This window comes from Stomoxys calcitrans, chromosome 3, assembly GCF_963082655.1.
Source record: "Stomoxys calcitrans chromosome 3, idStoCalc2.1, whole genome shotgun sequence".
NCBI classification, from domain to species: domain Eukaryota; kingdom Metazoa; phylum Arthropoda; class Insecta; order Diptera; family Muscidae; genus Stomoxys; species Stomoxys calcitrans.
Genome location: NC_081554.1, coordinates 198,895,545 through 198,918,420, shown reverse-complemented (window position 1 = coordinate 198,918,420; position 22,876 = coordinate 198,895,545). Strand labels below are relative to the sequence as shown.

The window sequence follows — 22,876 nt, the reverse complement described above, 5'->3', positions numbered from 1 at the left end:
TATTGATGTAGGTGGTTGGGGATTGCAAATGGGCCATATCGGTTCAGATTGTAATATAGCTCCCATAGCCCCCCAACCAATCTCACGATTTGACTTCTTAAGCCCATGGAAGCTACAATTTTGCCCGATTTGTCTGCACATAGTGTTCTGTTATGACTCCTAACAACGGAGCTAACTACGGTCAAAATCGAACAAGAACCTGATATAGCTCCCATATAAACCAATCGCCAGATTTTACTTCATGAGCCCATGGAAGTCTCAATTTTTCTCCGATTTAGCTAAATTTTGGACATAGTGTTCTGTTATGACTTCCAACAACTGGTTTAAGTACGGTTCAAATCGGTCAAGAACTTGGTATAGCTCCCATATAAACCAATCTATAGATTTGGCTTCTTGGACCCTTGGAAACCTAAATTTTCATCCGATTTAGCAGAAATGTTGTATATGGTGTTCTCTTATGACTCCCAACAACTGTGTCAAGTACGGTTCAAATCGGTCAAGAATATGATATAGCTCCCATATAAACCAATCTCTAGATTTGACTTCTTGAGCCCCTGGAAGCCTAAATTTTTGTCCGATTTGGCTGAAATGCACATAGTATTCTGTTATGACTCTCAGCAACTGCTCCAAGTATGGTCCAATTTAGTCTATAGCTCCCATATTTTAGCAGAATGCATGGCGGTGGGTTCCCAAGATTCGGCCCGGCCGAACTTAGCCCGCTTTTACTTGTATTATTGTTATGTAGGTTCAATATTTCAACGTTTTTATACCCACCACCATAGGATAGGGGGTATATTCATTAAGTCATTCTGTTTGCAACACATCGAAATATCAATTTAGGACCCCACAAAGTATATATATTTCAGATCGTCGGAAAATTAAGACGATTTAACGATGTCCTTGTGTCGGTACGTCAGTCCATCCGTCTGTTGTAATTACTCTTCGTTCTTCAAAATTGAGATATTCAGCTGAAATTTGGCACAGATACACCTTTTTGATGGACGCTGGTTAAAAAATCGGACCATATTTGGATATAGCTGCTATATAGACCGATCTGCCGATAATGTGTCTGAAGCCCATCAAAGCTTTATTTTTTATCCGATTTTGCTGAAACTTGAACCAGTGAGTAGTTGTAGGACTCCCGACATCTGACCCAAATATGGTTCAGATCGGACTATATTTAGATAGAGCTGTCATATAGACCGATCTGCCGATAAGGAGTCTGAAGCCCATAAAAGCTTTATTTTTTATCGGATTTCGTTTAAATTTTAAATGGTGGGTAGTTTTATGCCTCATTCGAGCCAAATATGGTTCAGATCGACCTGTATTTATATATAGCTGCCATATAGACCGATATGTCGGATAATTTGAACCAGTGAGTAGTTTAAGGCTTCCCAACATCTGACCCAAACATGGTTCAGAAGGGACTGCATTTGGATATAGCTGCTATATAGACCGATCTCCCGACAAATGGCCTGAAGCCCATAAAAACTTTATTGTTTATTCGATTTCGCTGAAATTTTAAACGGTGAGTAGTTTTAGGCCTCCTGACATCTGACCCCAACACGCTTCAGATTGGACTATATTTAGATATAGCTGCCATATAGACCAATATGCCGATTAAGGGTCTGAAGCCCATAAAAGCTTTAATTATTACCCGATTTCACTGAAATGTGAGTCAGTGAGTTTTTTATGCCTCCCTGCATCTGAGCCAGATATTGTAAAGATCGGACGATATTCAGATATATCGGAGTTAATGCATAATTTAGGAGAAGTATTTATACAACTTGTTTTTGAAAGTAATAGCAGTGCTTTGGAGACCACCGTAGCGCAGAGGTTAGCATGTCCGCCTATGACGCTGAACGCCTGGGTTCGAATCCAGGCGAGACCATCAGAAAAAAATTTCAGCGATGGCTTTCCCCTCCTAATGCTGGCAACATTTGTGAGGTACTATGCAATGTTAAAACTTCTCTCCAAAGAGGTGTCGCACTGCGGCACGCCGTTCCGACTCGGCTATAAAAAGGAGGCCCCTTATCATTGAGCTTAAACTTGAATCGGAGAGCACTCATTGATATGTGAAAAGTTTGCCCATGTTGAATGTTGAATGTTCATGGGCAAAATTTGCATTTTGCAATAGCAGTGATTATGCTCTGTATGTTTGGTGGTAGATTGTTCCAGAGACGTGGACTATGTACAATGTACTCGTCATTCGGAGATTTGAGTGTTATACCGTGGTTGAATAAGTTTTTTACCTCCTTGATCTGCCGAACTTCAGATGTTGGTAAAGGTATTCAGGCTCTTTGGTGTAAATTACCTTGTGGAGCATAAGTATGCAATTAACATTCTGTAAGTATTTAAATGATATGTTAACTATTGTATTTGGTATGCAAATTGTGATATGCGTCCTTGTCGATTTATGTTTAAGACGTTTGTTACTATGTCGTTAGAAGCAATTTTAAGTTTCCTACTGGTGTCCGCAACACAATTTGCAAATATTTTCCATTCATACAACAAAGTTGGAACTTTATAAGTCTAGGCAAGTAACATTGGGAAGTGGAAGGGAGTCGACAAGCGAGCAGTCCATACATTTCGCAGCATTCCACGAACTTTGCAAACTGTTCCGTTACTATGATTCGCCCATGTTAGGGTAGAGTAGGTAAAGTCAATCCAAGATTTGTGGGTATTTGAACAAGAGTTACGACAGAGTTTCCAACTTTCACAGAAAAATCATCAGTTATTAGAAGTGTTAAATATTAAGGTATGTTTGGTAGCACAATTATATGTGATCTTCCGCAAAATTTCTGAAGTTATGAAATCGAAGCCTGAACAATTCTTAAGCTGCATATATTGTTTATTTCACAGAGTACTTCACCAATAGCATTAATTTTCATTTAAATACTCATATCTCCGTTGAAAAATTCCTTATTGATGCATCGGTAGAGTCTTCTCAATTTTTTTTTGCAAATGATCAGAAAATTTATCGTCATTTTAGTAGTTTGTTTTACCTTATGTTGAGTCATCGGTTGTTATGGAACAGTTTCTTATTACTGGACGATAGACTTTCCTCATTGCTTTCCATTACCAATATTTATTATGTGACATATCGTTTATTATGTGACATATCCCTTAACTTTTTACGGCCGTATTCACAATACTAAATGAAGCCTTAAAATATGCTTATTTGACAGTTCTATAAAGGAAATCTCTCAAATAAAGCTATTTCAAATCTACATTCTGAATACCAGCGTTAATCTCCAAAATATGTTCTTTGATTAATTTGTTGAGAAAAGTTTTGTATGATCGATGTCTTGATTGCTGCTATTTTTACGAAGTTTACATTTCGAGATATTTTTTTTTTTTTTGTGATATATTCAGAGCATTTATTTTCTGCAACATTAATTTGGCAGGGTAGTATTAATTGTTCAACTTCGAGGCATAACTCTTCCGTAATACTCAACTTCGAGGTCCAACTATTCCGCAATACTTGAGTCTTCCTTGTGAATATCAGCATTCCAATCGGCAATACTTTTGGTTGGATATGGCGAGAGTTTCTTTGGTGGAATGTCTTCAAACAGCGTAAGAAAAATGTGGGAGTGATCTGAATTAAAATCAAATCCATATTTTCAACTTTTATTCGAGAAATAGATATTTTTTATATTAAATTATGAAAATTCAATTTTAAGAATATATACAATTTTCAATCACATTTCTTAGGAAAAATGAATTTAAGTTTTAAGTAAAAAGTTATGAAATCAATTAACTTCCTCAATTTAATTCATTTTTATTTCCAATTAAATTTTTAATTGAACAACTTTTCGTTTACTCTTTTTCTGAGTTTGAACATAAATAATTTACAATTTTTTTTTTTTGTAAATCATTATGAAAGTGGCAATCATATAGTTAATATTAATGTACATGGTTGCCACCTACGTGCACTGCCTGCGAGCATTTTATTATCAGTAACTTTGTAACGCATTGATTATTTGACATTTGACAATTTAAAAAAATGCGCAAGGATGATTCTTCATTGACATGAAGAAATGCCTAAAGACTAACTTTCAAAAACATTTTGCGAATATTTCGTTACTTGCAGTTAGCGTCTTCCCTTTGGGGAAATTCTTTCATATTTCAATGCATTTCCAATTCATTGCTAGTTCCCTTTTCCGGAACGATGAAGCAATTTAATTTAAATTTTTTTCTTAATATCCTCTGTGTGAGGAGACAAAAATACATTGTCTATAAAGGATGCAAGAAAAAAGTTAATTAAAAGCCCAAAAATTCAGCGTAGCGACATTGTAAGACAGTCCTCAAATTAAGAACTCACTGCACACAGAACAAGACAAAAAAGTGTTCGCTGCGTAAGGATTTTAATTATTTAACGACTGGAAGAAGTTGTAATGCAGTTTTCTCCAAGGATTTAACTTTCGACATGCACTACAGTAAAGGAAAAGTGCCAACCTCTTGCCCATTCCTTCCCTTTTCCTGGTCGTTTGGAATTTCTAGAATGGTGACACAATTGAAGTGACATCGAATGAAATTCGTTTATAGCTCCCTTTGGTTTGTTGTTGGTGCCAGTCTATAAGAACTTAATTGAATTGTGTTTATTTTTGACAAGGTCCTTACTCAGCAGCATGACTTGAGGGAGCACTTCGTTTATGGTTGTCACAAGAAGCTTTTGCGCATTTTATTCATCTGTTTTTGTTGTTCCTCTTCTTCTTCTTCCTCCTCTTCTGATAATGTGTTATTTTAGTTATTGATGGTTTTTGGTGTTATCTTTACAGGAATCATCACATCCATTAACTTCAAGACCGGTAAGTGGTATATCTCATAATAAAAATTACTTAACACTAGAAAAATCAATATTTTGTATATACCTTAGTTGGACCAAACCGGTCTATATGAACAATTTGATTTTTAGCTGGGAAATGTTGATATTGAATCAAAGCAGGATATATTTCGGTTAAAAAGATAATCGTTAATTTATAATAGAGTGTCCTTAAAAATAAAGAAAAATGTTTCCCCCTCTTGATTCCAATAAGCAAAATAAAAAATATGGCAATCGGTTAACGATAACCCGTGCCGCCACGACGTCCAAAGTTAAATGTAGTGCTTTCTAAGGAATCCAGTTGAGTATTTTAGGTCCTAGCATGAAATTGTTAAACTAAGTATGCATTTATTTGGAATTTATTAAAAAAAAAAAAAACAACTAAAAAGGCATTTAGTTCCCCCGGGCCTAACTTTGGATACCCACCACCTAGGGTAGATACGTAAACCCCCTTTCGTCACAATCCGGTGAAAACTGGACAACTTATGCACTCAAATTCGGCACGGACATTGAGTGGTCTAATAAATATAAATAATGTTCATTATTGTGGAACAAAATATTGGTCTTTGGTCTTTTTTCCACAAATAAAAACCGAAAGCCTGACATAAGTCACTGCATCAAAATCGGATTGTAAATGCGCTTTTTATAGGGCCAAGATTTTAAAACGAGGGATCGTTCGCACCTTCTAGTGACTCAAGAAGTCAAGATCTAAGATCGGTTTATATGGCAGCTATATCAAAACATGGACCGATATGGCCCATTTACAATCCCAACCGACCTACACTTATAAGAAGTATTTGTGCAAAATCAAGCGGCTAGCTTTACTCCTTCGAAAGTTAGCATTCTTTCGACAGATAGACGGACGGACATGGCTACATCGACTTAAAATGTCGATCAAGAATTTATATACTTTATGGGGTCTCAGGGAAATATTTTGAGGAGTTACAAACAGAATGACGAAATTAGTATACCCCCATCCTATGGTGGAGGGTATAAAAATTGCTTATCCTATATGATGTAAAATATTTTATTTTTCTAGTTTCAATCATCCACTTTGCGTCAAGCCAAGCTGCATTGGGACACCTCTTTCCTAACTCGAGCTAGAATTATTCTAAGAAATTACTATTTTTTGGGTATTTTTCTATCCACTCATCGTTCATGGGTGCAAACCACTTGAATCATCAGTTGGTGTTTGTTGCCTCTCTATTGATGGCTATAATTATGCATAGCTTATGCATAAACTTACTAGGAAATCTCTCTCTCTATCGACATGTGCTACAAATATGTGAGCACTCGATTATGGCGAAACTAATTTTGAATACGACCATTGGATAGCTAAGCTCGACATGTATCCCTATATTGTTTTTCACTTTTATTTTACTCAGCCATCTTATGTTTGCAAGGGATTCACACGAAAAGGAATTGCTGGAGTACTGAGGAAATGTGAAAAGAAGTATCTAAGGAAATCCTTTTCTTGTTGTCTGGGTTTTTGGCTTTTCTCTCTCTCTCTCCCACTCGCTCTATCTCCCTCTCTTGCCGCCATCAATGTCGATGTATGTGGGATTTTTGGAGGGTCTTCCTTTTGCCACAGGAAAATGGATTATTTATGAGCCTGGACTATCTCATCTCTCGGTATGCTTGACTGGTGGTGGTAGCATTTCAAATGAAAGTTATGAAATAAATCGCGAAGTGAATGCTAACTGCAGCAAGAGTAGGGGTGTGTGTGGTGGGAGGGGAGGGGTAGCACATGAAGTCGACAGGATCATACGAATCTGCAAAAATTAACGATGCATGCAACGGAATTAGAAAACTTTTGTTGAAGTTCATTTTCCGTTTTAATGCAACAATGCTTTGCAAAGAACAATTCCAATTTGTTGGTTGAGGGCGTTGGAGGGGCTAGCAACAAGAATTATGACAATGTTGTCACATTGTACCATGTGCAAAAAATGCAGTCACACATTCATGGAGTAACGACCACATATTTCAAGGAACGCAACCTCAACGAATTCCACGAACAAATCTTATTTATGGTCTTTAACTCCTTTGGAACATCATGAATATTACAATGCCAAAAATTTATTTGAGTTTTAATAGACTTGGACCGTAAACTAATTCCCTTTTTCGTTTAACGCAGAGTGAAGAGATATTGGATTAGGGTAAATTTCTATTATAAGTATACCACAAGTACAAAATTACGTATCAATAGTATTTAACGTTTGGGTAAACCCATAACATTCAGTTTGATATGAAAACATGGAAATTCTGTTGGAACACTCGTACAAGTGTTGTTTGAACCCATCTTTCTCTTTAATAAGTAAAACGTCATTAAGTTCGGCCGAGCAGAACTTTAGGAACGCACCATCTCGGAAAATCCACCATCTTAGAATCCAAGAATTTTATTCGCGGAATCGTTCAATATGGCAGATATATCCAGGTTACGATCTAAACAATATCCTGCACGGCTTTCCAGGAGTCTTACACAACTCTTTATTTGAAATTTCATAAAATTCGGATTGTAGATGCACCCTCAAGACCTTGCATCGGTCGATTGGTCAATATGGCAGCTTTACGCAAGTACTGTCCGATCTGAGCCTAATCTGGCACGGATGTCGAGTGATCCAACGCAACATACAGCTGCAAATTTCAATGGTACCAGGTAATAAAAATGTCGTTTGTGAGCCCAAGATCATACATTGGTAGGTTGGTGTATATGCAGGCCATAAGCGTACAAAGGCCTCTGGGGGATGGGCTAAGCAGCTTCAGAAAAGTTTTTGCCCATCTTCGCTTGGCACGGATGTTGAGGGTTCCAACACAATTTACTGCTGCAAATTGCAGGGGAACCAGGTAATAAAAACGTCTTTTATCGGCCAAAGAGCATACATTGGTAGGCTGGTGAATATGGAGGCCATATGCGTAGAAAAGCTTCTGGGTGGTGGGCTACTTGGGACAGAAATTAAGTATCAGATTCGTACTATACGTCAAAATACCTTCATTGAAGTCCCATATTGCCATTACCGTCTAATATACCCTTTTGGGGACCTTTGGGGTTGGGACAGTCTCCCAGTTACTCATACCCAATATATTTCATCTTATCAGATATTGAAATTCTCAATAAGACGATTTCGATATCTGACAAGGTCAAATACTTAGGTGGGATCTTGGACAGGAAACTGAATTGGAAATGTCACATTCAGGAGCGTACAGAGATGGCTGCCAGATGTTGGGCACTATGCAGACGGGCCGTAGGTTCGAAATGGGGCCTGAATCAGAGGATAGTCCACTGGCTCTACAGAAGCGTGATTAGACCAATTATTACTTACGTAGTTTGGTGGACTGCAATGGAGAAAAAGTGCAACATACAATTGCGGTATAATCGACGATAGGAAACCTGGAAAGAAGGGAAGGGGTTTCCCATCGGATACCTGAGATGAACCTTGAGGTCGAGTGCGAGGCACTGCTGCCATCGGCACAGTCTTGGATTGGCGGAACCCTAGTATTGCCATCTGGAAGATCATGTTACATGGATGGATCGAAGTAAGAGGACAGAGTGGGCCTGGAGGTCTACTTTGAGAACCCAAGGACTGAGATCTGTTTTAGGCTGCCTGACCATAATTCGGTCCTGCAGGCGGAGATCCGGGAATTAACGGATTGCGTGAAGTTGTGTGGTGCTAACGCAAGGACGTCAAGTGTGAACATCTTAAGGGCAATAACAACCAGGACGGTAAGTTCCCGAACAGTCTTGCAGTGTAAGAAGGAGATTAACGCCATCTCTAAGGATGACAAAATCCGCATCGTTAGGGTGTCGGGCCATAACGGAGTAAGTATTGCCATCTGGAAGATCATGTTACACGAATGGATCAAAGCTAGAGGACAGAGTGGGCCTGGGGGGTCTACGTTGAGAACACAGGGATTGAGATCTGTTTTAGACTGCGTGACCATAATACGGTCCTGCAGGCGGAGATTCGGGCGATCACGGAGTGCGTGAAGTGGTGTGGTGCTAACGCAAGGACGTCGAGTGTGAACATCTTTACCGATAGTAAAATTGCCATAAGGGCAATAACAACCAGGACGGTAAGGTCACGAACAGTCTTGCAGTGTAAGAAGGAGATTTAAGCCTTCTCTGAGGATGGCAAAATCCGCATCGTTAGGATGCCGGGCCATAACGGAGTAAGCATTGCCATCTGGAAGATCATATTAAACGCATGGATCAAAACTAAAGGACAGAGTGAGGGTCTACATTGAAAACCCAGGGACTGAAATCTGTTTTAGACTGCCTGACCATAATACGGTCCTGCAGGCGGAGATCCGCGCGAGACTTGCAGTGTAAAAAGGCAAATAACGCCTTCTCTGAGGATGATAAAATCCGCATCGTTAGGGTGCCGGGCCATAACGGAGAAAGGGGGAATGAAAGGGCAGATGTTTTGGCGGTGACGACCAGAGGACTGCCGTCAATAATGTTGGTTAACCCGAAGCCTTTCGGGTCGACACAGTCCGAGTTATGGGAGTGGGCGACGATCGTTCATATAACACTGAACAGCGAAACAGTCGGTAGAACGGCGTAAAACCTATGGGATGATCCGGATCGTGAGATTCCTGAATTGCTGAAAGGAAGTAAGAAAAAGGTCAGTATAGCTATTGGTATCATAGCGTGACACATAGGACTACGACTTCACTTAAGTAAAATCGGTGCGGTAAGTGATAGCATGTGTAGTGCATGCGGGGAAGATGATGAGACGTTGAAGCATTTCCTTTGTCATTGCCCATCTTTCGCGTCTAACAGATACCGGCACATAGGTGGGGACACTGTACCAAACATGAACCAACTTAGGGGAGTGGCATGGAAAACAATTAAGAATTTTTTAAGTAGCACGGAATTTTTAACTTAGATTTTCTTTTTCGAGGTTACTTTTTTGTGTATTTAGAGCGCACAACAAGCCGATTACTGGCTTAGGTGTATGTCCAAAGTGGCATGGGGCGAATTAATATTTGTCCCATCTTTTCAACCTAACCTAATACCTTATTCGTACTCTACTCTACTCTTCAATTCTTTTCATTTAGGTCCCATATTATGCAAATTTTGCCCATGAACATTCCACTAAGGAACAGGGGCAAACTTCTCACATATCAATGAGTGCAGTCCGATTCAAGTTTAAGCTCAATGATAAGGGTCTCCTTTTTATAGCCGAGTCCGAACGGCGTGCCGCAGCGCGACAACTCTTTTCTGATGGTCTCGTCAGGATTCGAACCCAGGTGTTCAGCGTCATAGGCGGACATGCTAACCTCTGCGCTACGGTGGCCTCCCATATTATATCTATTGCTTTATGTGTCCGTTTGGTGGTGGTTATAAGTCCTGACCCCAAAATTTTATATAATTTTCATATTCTTCTACTAATTCCTTTCATTTGAGCCCCATATTGTCCCGATCGATGCAATTTTCATTTTGAGTGGTGCTTTTGGGGCAATACAGAAGGTCCACCTCCCTTTCAGACTTGTGTTGGTTGGTCTGGAAAGAAGGAAGGGAGGTGGACCTTCTTTATTACCTAAAAAGCACCACTCAAAATGAAAATCTATGAAAATTTCAAAAAAATCGTTTCAGTCGCCTTCGCATTTACACGGAATAACCAAACCAACAGGCAGACAAACAAACACCCTTTGACTATTATGTAATAGATTGATATATCTTACTATAGATAGGGCCGGAAATGATTATTGCGATGTGTTGCAAACGGAATGACAAAACGAATATACCCCTGTCCTTCGGTGGTGGGCATGAAAACAGCCCTATGCATATCCTGCAAGTTATTGTTCTTTTTTGTTTTGTAGCCAAGGGATTTGCAATTATCGCAACTGTTTGCCATTTTGCTATTCATGACCGTAACCCGTTTTCCTAGCTTCTCATCTGATTGGGCTGACAGTTGCTCACACAATCTACAGTAGTTGTCTTTTATATCTTTCCGCTTTTTGTTTTGGCTGCAGAAAAACAACTCTCAAAGCTCGAAGACCTTTTGAAATGGCAGAGAAATCGAGGGTGGGTGAAAAGCAATTTACAGTCTTTCCTAAAGGTCCTTCTCATCCGTACTTTCGACCTATTCTAAGCGGACATTGAAAAGAAGAAAAAAAAAACATTCTTGCAGCTCTTTCTATGACGGCAAGGACATCAAAGGTGTTTGTGTGCGCAGAGTTCCACGAAATGCAAATGATTTTGTGTGTGCTTCCTTTTTAATTGGCAAGTTGTGCTGCGGCATACAAATGCGCCTTTAATTGCAGCTCAATAAAGGCAAATGGACTCAAAAGGAACAGCAGCTGCAGAAGCATTTGGACTAAGATATACAATTTTCTAAAGAGCGTCTTCACATTGTTAGAGAATTGTTTTTCACTTTAGTACACAGTAAAGGCTGTCGAAATATATGAAGTGATGACAAGGCAATTACATAAAACCACAACAAAAAATTAAGTTGCCAATATTAAATAACAAGGGAATCCAAAATGTAAAAAACAAAATTGAAAATGGCATTTTGTTTAGAATAATTTTGTATACACATACATATGTTGTTGTATGTATGTAAAGAAAACTTCTACAACTATTGCCGCCTTGGGTTTTATGGCTTTTGACAATTCCCATACTATTGCCGCCTTGGGTTTTATGGCTTTTGACAATTCCCATAAGTCAATAATCAGTTTTTATTTACTTCGATATAAGCCAAAAAGTGACTACAATCATTCATTTGTCTTGTAGCGAGTTTAACTTTGCTTGGTTTTCCATCTGGGTCGTTTTTTAACACTAAATGCCACCACTAATGGTGCGCCCCCGCCCATGAGCCATCGTAGCGAACTGAAATTTCGTAGTTTGTCGCTTTTCGGTCTGCCACAAAGCGTTTATGGTTGAAGGGGAGTGTCCTGGAATTTATGTTGGGGTTTTCAGCAGTTTCGTCGTGCGTTTATCTTCCTTCATTTAGTTTTCTTTTAAAACATTAAAACAAATCCTGACACTGAATGATTAATGATGCGATCATTTAGGAAAACAATTTTCCAAGCAGTTCAACATTTTTGTTGTGATTGTTTTCTCAACACATTTCGCCACAGAGCCATGTTCACATTTTCAGGCAGACAGACGGACAGGCGGACATACAGACACAACACTCCTCTTTCAGTCACTCAAGTTAGTTGCACCAACAACAACAGCAACTGGAGCGAGGCGGATCCCTTCCAACATCAACATCAACATCAGCATCAGCATCAGCATCATCATCACCTCCTGCTTCATCAATTGGAGTTGGTTGTTAGAAAAATACCCTGTCTCAGCGAAATTTTAGTCGCAACAGTTGGAGGAAACCCATAAAGCCTGAATGAGTGTAAGTGATAACTTTTGATGTTGATGGAGCTGTGATGCTGATGAAGATGGAGATGCTAGTGATGACGATGACGATGATAATGCTGATGACGATGACGCTGACGCTGATTGTTTAGTTTTAACTATGCTCACACCCCCTGCTCAAAGATAACACAGCTACATTCTGTCGCTTTAAATAAGATTGTGAAACATTCTTCCGTATCGAATTCTAAGGCACTCTTTTTGATACGATTTGCAGAGAAATGACTATGACTAATAACGCACATGGCACAGTAGTCCAAAATAAATGAAAACCTAGAATTAAAACAAAAAATTTAAAACAAATAAAAGCGTGCTAAGATCGGCCGGGTCGAATCGTGGGAATCCACAACCATGGGTTCTACTAAAAATGAATACAAAATAAATTTAGTTGAAGGGCAAATTCTAAACTTCTGTTAAACCAGCAAAAATTTAAGCTTCTGGGAACCGAACAAGCATGATAAATAGACCGATTTACATGGGAGCTATATCAGGTTATAGACTTATTTGGACCGTATTTGGTACAGTTGTTAGAAGTCGTAACGTAACACCGCATCCAAAATTTCAGACAAATTGGAGGAAAATTGCGGCTTGTAAGGGCTCAAGAAATCAAATCGGGAGATTGGCTTAATGGAAGCTATATCAGGTTATATATCGATTCGGACCGCACTTGACAAAGTTGTTGAAAGTCATAACAGAGCACCACATGCAAAATTGCAAAAATTGCAGCTTGTGAGGGCTTAAGAAGTAAAATCGGGAGATCGGTGTAACAAGGATGATAAGTAGACCGGTTTAAATGGGAGCTATATCTGGTCAAAGACTGATATGGACCTATTTGAAGTCGTAACAGAGCACCGCATGCAAAATTTCAGACAAATCGGACAAAAATTGCGGTTTGTAAGGACTCAAAAAATCAAATCAGGAGATCGGTTTATGTGGGAGCTATATCAGGTTATAGACCCATTCAAACGTACTTGGCATACTTGTTGGAGGTCATAACGGTACACTACATGCAAAATTTCAGCCAAATCGGACAAATATTGCAGCTTGTAAGGGCTCAAGAAGTAAATAAAATCGGGAAATCGGTTTATGTGGGAGCTATATTAGGTTATATACCGATTTGGACCGTACTTGGCACAGTTGTTGGAAATCATAAGGGAACACTACATGCAAAATGTCAGCCAAATGGGACAAAAATTTAGGCTAGTAAGGGCTCAAAAAGTCAAACCGGGAGATCGGTTTATATGGGAGCTATATCAGGTTATAGACTGATTAAGACCGTACTTGGCACTGTGGTTGGAAGTCATAACAGAACACTGTGTGCAAAATTTCAGCCAAATCCGATGAAATTTGCGGTTTCCAGGTTGCGACAGACGGACGGACTTGGCTAGATCGAATTAGAATGTCGAGACGATGCAGAATATATATACATTATGGGTTCTTAGACAAATATTTCGAGGTCTGATAATTTTATTTAAAAAAAAAAGATTTGTAATAAATTGTTTTATTAAAATCCAAATTTTGTTAAAAATATTTTTTTTTTAATTTGTTTATTGTCTATATAAAAATTGAAAAAACACGTTCTGCAAAAAAAAATTTTTTTTTGAAGAAAAATTGTTTCTGCAAATATCTTTTGTTGCTAAAACTAATTACCCTGGTCCACAGTATTATAATTAAAAATTTGAAGGTCAAATCTTATCCTAACTATGTTACTGTTTTTTATGAAAATGGTTGTAAACATATCTGCTCCACTGTTTATATATCCTTTATTTACAATTGGAGTGGTAATATACTCCAATTAGTACAATAGTACAATGTCCAGTGTGATCATAGGGAATAATTTGAGAGAGTTCTAACGTTCCATGTGCCAACCATAAAACGTGTTCTGAATCCATAGGTCGTCATTGGGGGGTTTGTCAGAGCCATTATTTCTTGTTGATGTTGCTGTAATCGTGATTTTTAGATGGATGCGGTCATCGCATCGGTACCTAGTGCTGGGGTTGCCAGCGAAACTTGAGGCCAGGCTTTCTTGATGGAAAATTTTCTGGAGATCTACGAACGCCGCCGTTGCTAATTTTTGGCTCGTTTTCGTATCCGTACAAGCGATTCACCAACTGCAAAAATGTTTGCCAAAAAAGGCAGTTTTTGTCTGTTATGAGAAAGCAGAAATTACTGCTATTTCAGCAAACATAAGGCTGATGTATTGGCAAACATTTCTTACTGCAATTTCAACTAACAAAATCTGCGGTTTTAAGTACATAAGTCTGCTGGAAAAAATTTATGCTACTTTTTATGGTTGCCTGTTACTTGTTTTGATCACTTTAGGCATTCTTTTCAATTTTCATAGAAATTTTGTTGGGAGAGACGATTTTAATTTGTGGTATATTATTGCAAAGAAGCTACATTTCGAAATGTGGCTGAACTAGTTTACATAAATATGTACACTCATAGAAAAAAGTTTGCCGAAAATAGCAAACACTGTCTGCTGAATATTAGTTGTTAAGTTTGCTGCTATTATAGCCGTAGTTCTGCCATTGCGGCAGTAGTTCTGCAATTTTTGAGTAGCAGGCTGACTACTGAAAAGCCAGTTGTTTGCTGAAAATGATTGCTGCTTAATTATGAAGGTGATGCTAGAAGAAACAAGCAAAAAGGCATTAAGTTCGGCCGGGCCGAACTTTGGATACCCACCAAAGTGAAAATTGGATTAGTCATGCACCCAAATTCGACACGAACATTGAGTGGTCTAATAAATATAAGTCACTATTGCATTTTGTATTTCAAATCTCGACAAAATCGCGGAATAGATAAAGCTTTTATAAGCTTCAGACCCTTAACCAGCATATCGGTCTATATGGCAGCTATATCTAAACACAGTCCTATCTGATCCATATTTGAGTCGTATGTTGGGAAGCGTAAAACTACTCACTGTTCAAAATTTCACCGAAATCGGTTAAAAAATAAAGATTTTATGGGCTTCAGACCCTTTATCAGCAGATCGGTCTATATGGCAGCTATATCTAAATATAGTCCGATCCGAACCATATTTGGGACGGATGTCGGGAGACCTTATACTACCCACAGTTTCAAATTTCAGCGAAATCAGTTAAAAAATAAAGCTGTCGATTTCGCGTCTTAAGCTCATAAAAGAAGCATTTTTCAATCGTTTGAAATTTGGAATATAGAGTTTTAATACATCCCTCAGCATATGTGCTGAATAAGGTTCACATTAAAGTCCATTTTAGACACTTCAATATTCATGCCGAATACGATAGTGATCCGACTATATTAGATAAAGTTGACATATTGACCTCTCCTCCGATTTCAGGCCATTTTTACCAGCACAGAAAAAAATTACTCGTAGAAAAAAAAAAACAACTACCAAATTTGTATGTGAAACTTTCAATTCTCAACGAATTTTACCATTCAATCGAGGACTTTCTTTGTTGAAGTACGTAACTCTACAAGAGACTTGACAGACAAAAAGTTGAAATTTTGTTGACTTTCAACAAATTCTTTAGTTGAGGTAGTTGTAAAAATAGGCGTACTACCATGTAGAGCACAAAACTCCCATGCTTTTCGTGACTTGCAAACTCAGGTTCGAGTCCACCAAGCGGCTAAAAAAATTTTAATTTTTTTTTTCATTAAACTTTTTTTGGAAACTCAGCATACAAAATAAGGCTAGTAGGCTAAAGGATGCGTGCAAGACTACCAAACATGATATCATGAGTTTTATACCAAAACTATTAAAATTTGTTTTTAAGGGTAATAGTTTTTTGTTCTTTGGGTCGTTGTGATTCAAAATAAATTGTTGCAGGAAAATTAACAACTTTCGTAGTTGTTTTTTTCGGCCAAAGTTGTTGTTTTCCAAATTTTTTCTATCTGTGCGATATCGCCGACATTTTGGATAGTGAGTAATCTTGCCTTCCTATATCCAGAAAAAAACTTCTTAGATCTCAAGTGTTGATCAAATTTGTATAAGATAGACCATTTTCATGGTGGTTGGCATATAAAGAACCGAACTTAACATGGATTGCCCTGGTATCGCGTAAAATTCCAACGGTTAATCGTTATTGGAGAAAGTAGCATGTTTTTGAAAGACGATAAGTGCGTTTTTCTAATAAGTGGTATTTTGTCTTGGTAGTGATAGTTCTCATAAAAATATTATTGCCAAATCGGGCTTTAAAAAAGGCATACAAAAACTGACAAATTGGCAAGGGTATAACAGTATCTCCTTATATTATTTTGATTCGAAAAGACAAATTATGTTAAACTTATATTTTCTGGAAAGATTTGAAGTTGTTTCAAAGTGCTGTGTAAATCTTTATTGATAAATTTCGGATTTTGTGGTCTTTTTAAGTCGATAAAACTCAGCGTTGTCACATGGCAACACCAGGGTTGTTAGGGTACAGTATTTTCATAGCTTCCCCCAATGCAAAATCTGTCTGTCCAAAAGCATGCTAACTCTCCAACGAGTAGTGCTAACTTCTCGAAAATTTATGTAGGCCAGTTTTGAGTGTAAATCGGACTAATTGGTTCACTTTTAGATATAGCTGCCATATAAATCAATCTTCTGATTTAACTTCTTGAGACCTTAGAGGGCGCAGTTTTAGTCCGATTAGGCTGAAATTTGGCCCAATGTCTTCTGTTGTGACTCATCGTTTATGGTAAATTTGGTTTTAATGGGTCTATAATCCGATATAGCTCGCATATAAACCGATCTCTTGATTTGATGACTGAAGATGGCTTCTGCTTTGACTTGAAATGTCCGTCCCAAGACGACTTCTGCTATGACTTCCAATGTCTGTGTCAATTATAGTCCCAATCGACCAATAATCTGATATAGCTCCTATATAAACCCATCTAGCAAAGTTGCCCCATGGGCTTCTAGACATCGGATTTTTAACCCGATTTTACAAAAGCTATTGTGCTGAAATGATCTTGTTTCCACCTTATTTAATATATTTTAAATCTTCCTTTAATAAAATGCCGCAATATTTTCTTCAACAAAAAACTTGTACCCTTATAGCCCTAGCGTTGCCATATGGCAACAGAATATTTCTCGATGTAATTATGCGTACGGATGTAATTATGCTATTTTTAGAATCCTTTACGTTCAAATGATCAATCTTGAATATATCGTCCAAAACTATACAAGTTTCAGGGTGATTCAGATTTATGTGTTTTGCCAGATTGCACAGACGATCTGACGCATTCGACTCATCGGCATGTCGTCTCCGGTCTAAAATAGTTAAGCTAATAACCCATCGGCTCTTGCTGTCTTGTTCGTTATCTGCTGGGTTACTGCTACGTTGACCTCATTCTGAATAAGCGGTATGAATTAAGGATTGGTTCTGTAGTATCCTCGTCGCCGCCTATATCGGATATCGAATCGTCTGCAATCACGCCGCCCACTTTTTTCTTTGACGTTCTCATCTTTTCTTTTCTTCCCATATCTCTCCCTCCCCTGGCGCAACCCTGACTGTTAAAGCCACTCAGAACTGTTACTTGTTATGCGTCACTCCCTACGTCGGCCTTGCTTTTGTAGTCGTAATAAATGAAAATTGAGTAAAAACAAACTTCCCCATCATGTTTAATCATCCTTCTTGAATCATATTAAAAAAAAACCTTTTAATAATCAAACGTTTCTCCAGAAACTAATTTACTTGTGTTACTCACTTATGTTTGATTTTCTCCCTTTTTTCGCCACTGTTTTCCCATTCAATTTTAGTTTCTTTCAAACAACAAACGGGGAAACGGAAACCAGGTTAAATATTGGTTGGTTAGTGGATTATTTTCGCATGGTTGGTGCCACATCCACTAACTCTGTGTGGCCATGAGAGCTGCAACCTTTTGCGCTTCTCCGGCGCATTTCCGACACACAAGACGCCAAAAAGTCTATTTGGTGGAATGAATTTTGATTTACGATTTGTTGATTTTACACTTTTTCCATAACGCCTTGAATCCAATCCACGCATCTCTTTTTTTTTTCTACCCCACTGCTGATAGGGACATTGGTTTGTTTTGCGTCTGGAAAATGGCATACAAACAAAAAAGAACTAAAATTGAGTAAGAAAAAAAAAACAGCAACAGAAAGGATTGCACTAAGTAAGGTGGAAGTAAATGGAAATCTAAGGCATTGGATTGGGAAAACAACCCTCATTGGCCAGTTGGCGAATGGTGGGTAAGACTGACTAAAAGGACTGCTACATGAAACAAAGGCTGCTAAAAGCTACTCAACAATAAAGTCTTTGGTATAGTCACACTATGAAGCTCACATTTACAGAAAATGCCAGCGAAAGATCATTCAGTTCATCCGATTGGACTAAAAACGCTGAATTTCGGAAATTTTACCTATTGAGGGCATCCCTATTCGATTTAAATGAAATTTTGCACGTTAAACTGCAACGGCAATTTTACCATATTTCATCAGTCGAGATGGTAGGACTGACCTAAATTGGACTCGTAGTCCCTGTAATAAAAAAGGCCAGACAGACCGGATTCAGAATGCCATAGTAATAAAAAAGCAAGGATAGACGAGTGGAAAGACAAACATAGGGAAGTATACATGGACAGAACGACAGACGCACAGACGGAAAGACATACGGATGGCCAGGCGGACGGACGGTCATAGCTAAATGAACTCAGAATGTCATACTAATAAAAAAAATTTTGTCAGATGGACAGACAGACTGGACTCAGAATGTAAAGTAATAAAGAAAGGATGATATATCAACGGAAGGACTGATTGATGGAGGGAAAGGCGAATGGAAGGATAGACGGACGAAAGAACAGACGGATGGAAGGAGAGACGGACAGAAGGATAGACGTATGGAAGGGCAAAAGAACAGACGGACGGAAGGATAGTTAATGGGAAAGACAGACTTAGGAAAGGACGGATGGAAGTTGGGACAGAAAGCTAAAAGGACAGATAGATGGACGGACGGAAAAATGTTATAGTAATAAGCAAATCAAGACAGATGGACGGACAAATGAAAGGATAAACGCATGGAAGAATGTCATAGTAATAAAGAAGGTAAGTGACAAATGGACGGAAGGACAAATGAATGGACGAAAAGGCGGATAGAAGTATAGGCAGTCGAAAAAACAGACTTCGGGACAGATAGATAGTTGGAAAGACGCACGAATTTATAGACGGTTGAGGCGGACGGAAGTACAAATAGATACAGGGAAAGATGGACGGATGGAAGGATAGGCACTCGCAAAGACAAACTTTGGGAAGGACAAGCGGACAGAGAGACAGATGAACAAAAGAATAGACGCACAAATAGACAGACGAATCGTCATGCCTAAAGTGGACTCTGAATGTCATAGTTACAAAGAAGAAAGGACATCCAAAAAGACAGACAGATAGAAGCACAAACGGACGAAAGAATGTCATAGTAATAAGCAAGGCAAGACAGATGGACGGACAGATGAAAGGACAAACGGACGGAAGAATGTCACAGTAATAAAGAAGGCAAGTGACAGATGGACAGAAGGACAAATGGATTGAGAGAAAGGCGGATGGAGAAACAGACGGATGGAAATATAGGTAGTCGGAAAGACAGACTTAGAGAAATACGGATGGGCAGACAGACGCACGAATTGACAGACGAACGGTCATGGCTAAGCTGGACTCTGAATTTCATAGTCGCAAAGAAGGAAGGACAGATAGCCGGAAGGACAGACGGACGGAAAGATGGGCAGTCGGAAAGACAGACTTAGGGAAGGACAGACGGACGGAGAGACAAACAGCCAAAAGGACAAACAGATGAACGGACAGATGAAAAGATTAGCAGACGGAAGAATGTTATAGTAATACAGAAGGCAAGACAGAAGGACGGATGGACAGACAGACAGAACGCAGAACGTCACAGTTATAAAGAAAGAAGAAAGACGGACTTACGGAAAAATGAATGGACGAAAAGGCGGATGGAAGGACAGACGGATGGAAGTATAGGCAGTCGGAAAGACAGATTTAGGGAAGGACAGACGGAAGGACAGGTGCACGAATTGAGTGACGAACAATCATGGTGAAACTGGACTCTGAATGTCATAGTAAGAAAGAAGGAAGGGCAGATGGAGGAAAGGACAAATGGACGGAAGTACAACCGGACGAAAAGATAGACAGTCGGAAAGACACACTTAGGGATGGACAGACAGCCAAAAGGACAAATAGATAACAGGCAGATGGAAGGACGAACGAACGGAAGATTGTCATAGTAATACAGAAGGCAAGACAAAAGGACGGATGGACAGACAGACTTAACTCAGAACGTCACAGAAATATAGAAAGAAGGACAGACAGACGGAAAGACAGACGCACGAATTGGCAGACGAAGGGTCATAGCTAAACTAGTCTCGGAATGTCATAGCAACGAAGAAGGGAGGACAGATGGACGGAAGCACAGAAAGATGGAATGACAGACAGACGGATGATCAAGGCAAAAATGGACTCAGAATTTTATAGACAGACGGACGGACGGAAGCGCAGACGGACGGAAGGACAGACGGATTGAAGTGTAAGCAGTAGGAAAGACTGACTAAGGGAAGGACAGACGGACGGAAGGACAGACGCACGAATTGACAGATGAACGGGCATGGCTACACTGGAATCGGAATGTCATAGTACCAAAGAAGGGAGGTCAGATGGACAGAAAGATGGAATGACAGACAGACAGATGGTTATGGCAAAAATATACTCAGAATGTTACAGTAATTAATAATATGCATACTTTAAAGGTTCCTATTCTAATATCTCGAGGTGCTCATAGCGAAGTTAGAATGCCCTTCATTCTATAGTAGGGGATTTAAAATCACCTTCAACTAATTCCGTCACACCGCCTTCATTTTTTTTTTTTTTTTGTCTTAATCTTCCTTTTTGATGACGAAGTCATTTGGCTTTATTATTATTTTCATAAATGACATTTCCACGTTAAAGAAAAATGTTACCAATTTGCCGTCGTGTTGACTATAGACCATTTCTTTCAAGTAGGGAATGTCAAAAACAATGACTTTTAATTTGTCCACACAAAAGATCGGAAGTCATTTTCCTTTTCTCCATTCTTTCATTCCGCGAATTAGGCGACAAAACTATTTGCTTAATTTGCACAAAAGCTAAAAATATACTCGCGCAAAAGAAGAAAAGCGTGTCATCAGATTCCTTTTAACGCGCTGGAGAAAAAAAAAAACAAACCGAAATATTATGGTGGCGGTTAAGTAATTGGCTTTTAAGCGAATCTCAAGGATATGGACTGGGTGGATAGAAAAATGATTTACGAAATTGCTGAGTTGAATAAATGGGACCTACATACACAATGGAGGAATACTCCTTGGGCTTATACTACTGCCAAAGAGCAATTGTGGTTTTGTTATTGCAAAAATTAATAAGCACTCTTGGACAGTGATATATTTGGGTAATTTATTACAATTTCAATACCTGTGAAATTGATAACAAATATATTTCAATTCTAGCCAAGGACTTCCTCGGCCCTTCCCCAGTTTGGCAGAGATATGCTATGAAAGGCCAAAATAATGATGGTCATATTTGCCAAAAATTATGAATTCCTACAACAGATAAACAGATAAGTGCGCATAGATGCCTCCATGTGGATGCGCATCCATCCATTAAACCAAATATTATGAATGTAATAACAGCGGGCCATAGACAGGCAGCACGGTTGCTACGACACCACAACATGAAGTCATGCACGGAGAAAAAATCACAGAATACTGTCCAATTTTAGACAAAAAATTTCAATCAAAGAACTCAAAAGCAAGAAACTCCTAAAAATTTGGTCAAAAGTGTGCTGTGAATAAAAATTTTACTGGTATGTTTGATATTAGTTAAGGTACTCCATATAGCCACCGCTAGCGGGTAAAGTGTGGAGTATATTTTTGAATTTGAAACCGGGCATCTAAAGGCCTCTAGCACAGAAGTAACCTTCAAAGAGATTTTTTTTGGAGGACGTTTTGAGGAAACCAATTAGAATTTTTTTCCACAGCGTATTCTAATTCTTGCAAAATTATTTTTCTCAGTGTAGTTGCAGCAGCATTTCTCCTATAACAGCGCTGTCTAGTACACCATCAGCTGCCGAAAATGCAGTACTAAGCAAAGGACAAAAGGACACATGGAGAAACGCTTGCCCAGTATGTGTGGGCTGTATTTATTTATGACTATTTGGCTGTGAGCGTGTGTGTGTGTTTGTGTGAACAACATTAACTCTGTGGTAAATTGAAAATTATTACAGATAATGCCATCTGTCATGATACTCTGACAGCGGATGCTGCTACTGCCACCATCGCCATCGCCATCACCAACAACAAACATCAGCAGCGACACCATCACTTTGACCACCTCTCCCAAAAACCGACAAAGCCAAACAGAGCTCCAATGCAGCACAACAAAGCAAAGCCAAAAAATATAACTCGAGCATCTCGGCTGGAGCAGAGTTATTTTAATGGCTTAGCCCATAGGAAGCTGCAAACACAGCCAAAGATTTATTTACAAAAACTTGGCATCCGCAATGCATCCCAGAGTTGAGCTGAGCAGGAGGAGGGCCAGTAGAAAAAGGTTCTAAAGATATCAGCCTCAATGGTAGCATAAAAACTGCTTTACCAAGCCTCAGTAGTAGAAGGGTGACAAAGGCAGTCGATTATGGTGGCTGCCACAAGATGCGGCA

The 22,876-nt window shown here is 38.9% G+C and overlaps 1 protein-coding gene across 5 annotated transcripts in view; it reads left to right on the top strand.

Annotated features, from left to right (window-relative positions):
- Positions 1 to 22,876, top strand: part of LOC106082853 (uncharacterized) — a 501,629-nt gene that overhangs the window by 245,655 nt on the left and 233,098 nt on the right. For all 5 annotated transcript variants that reach the window (XM_013245584.2, XM_013245587.2, XM_013245586.2 and 2 more), the window contains one exon: positions 4,782 to 4,811. The gene's annotated coding sequence lies outside the window, so the exon portion shown is untranslated. The remainder of the gene's footprint in view (positions 1 to 4,781; positions 4,812 to 22,876) is intronic.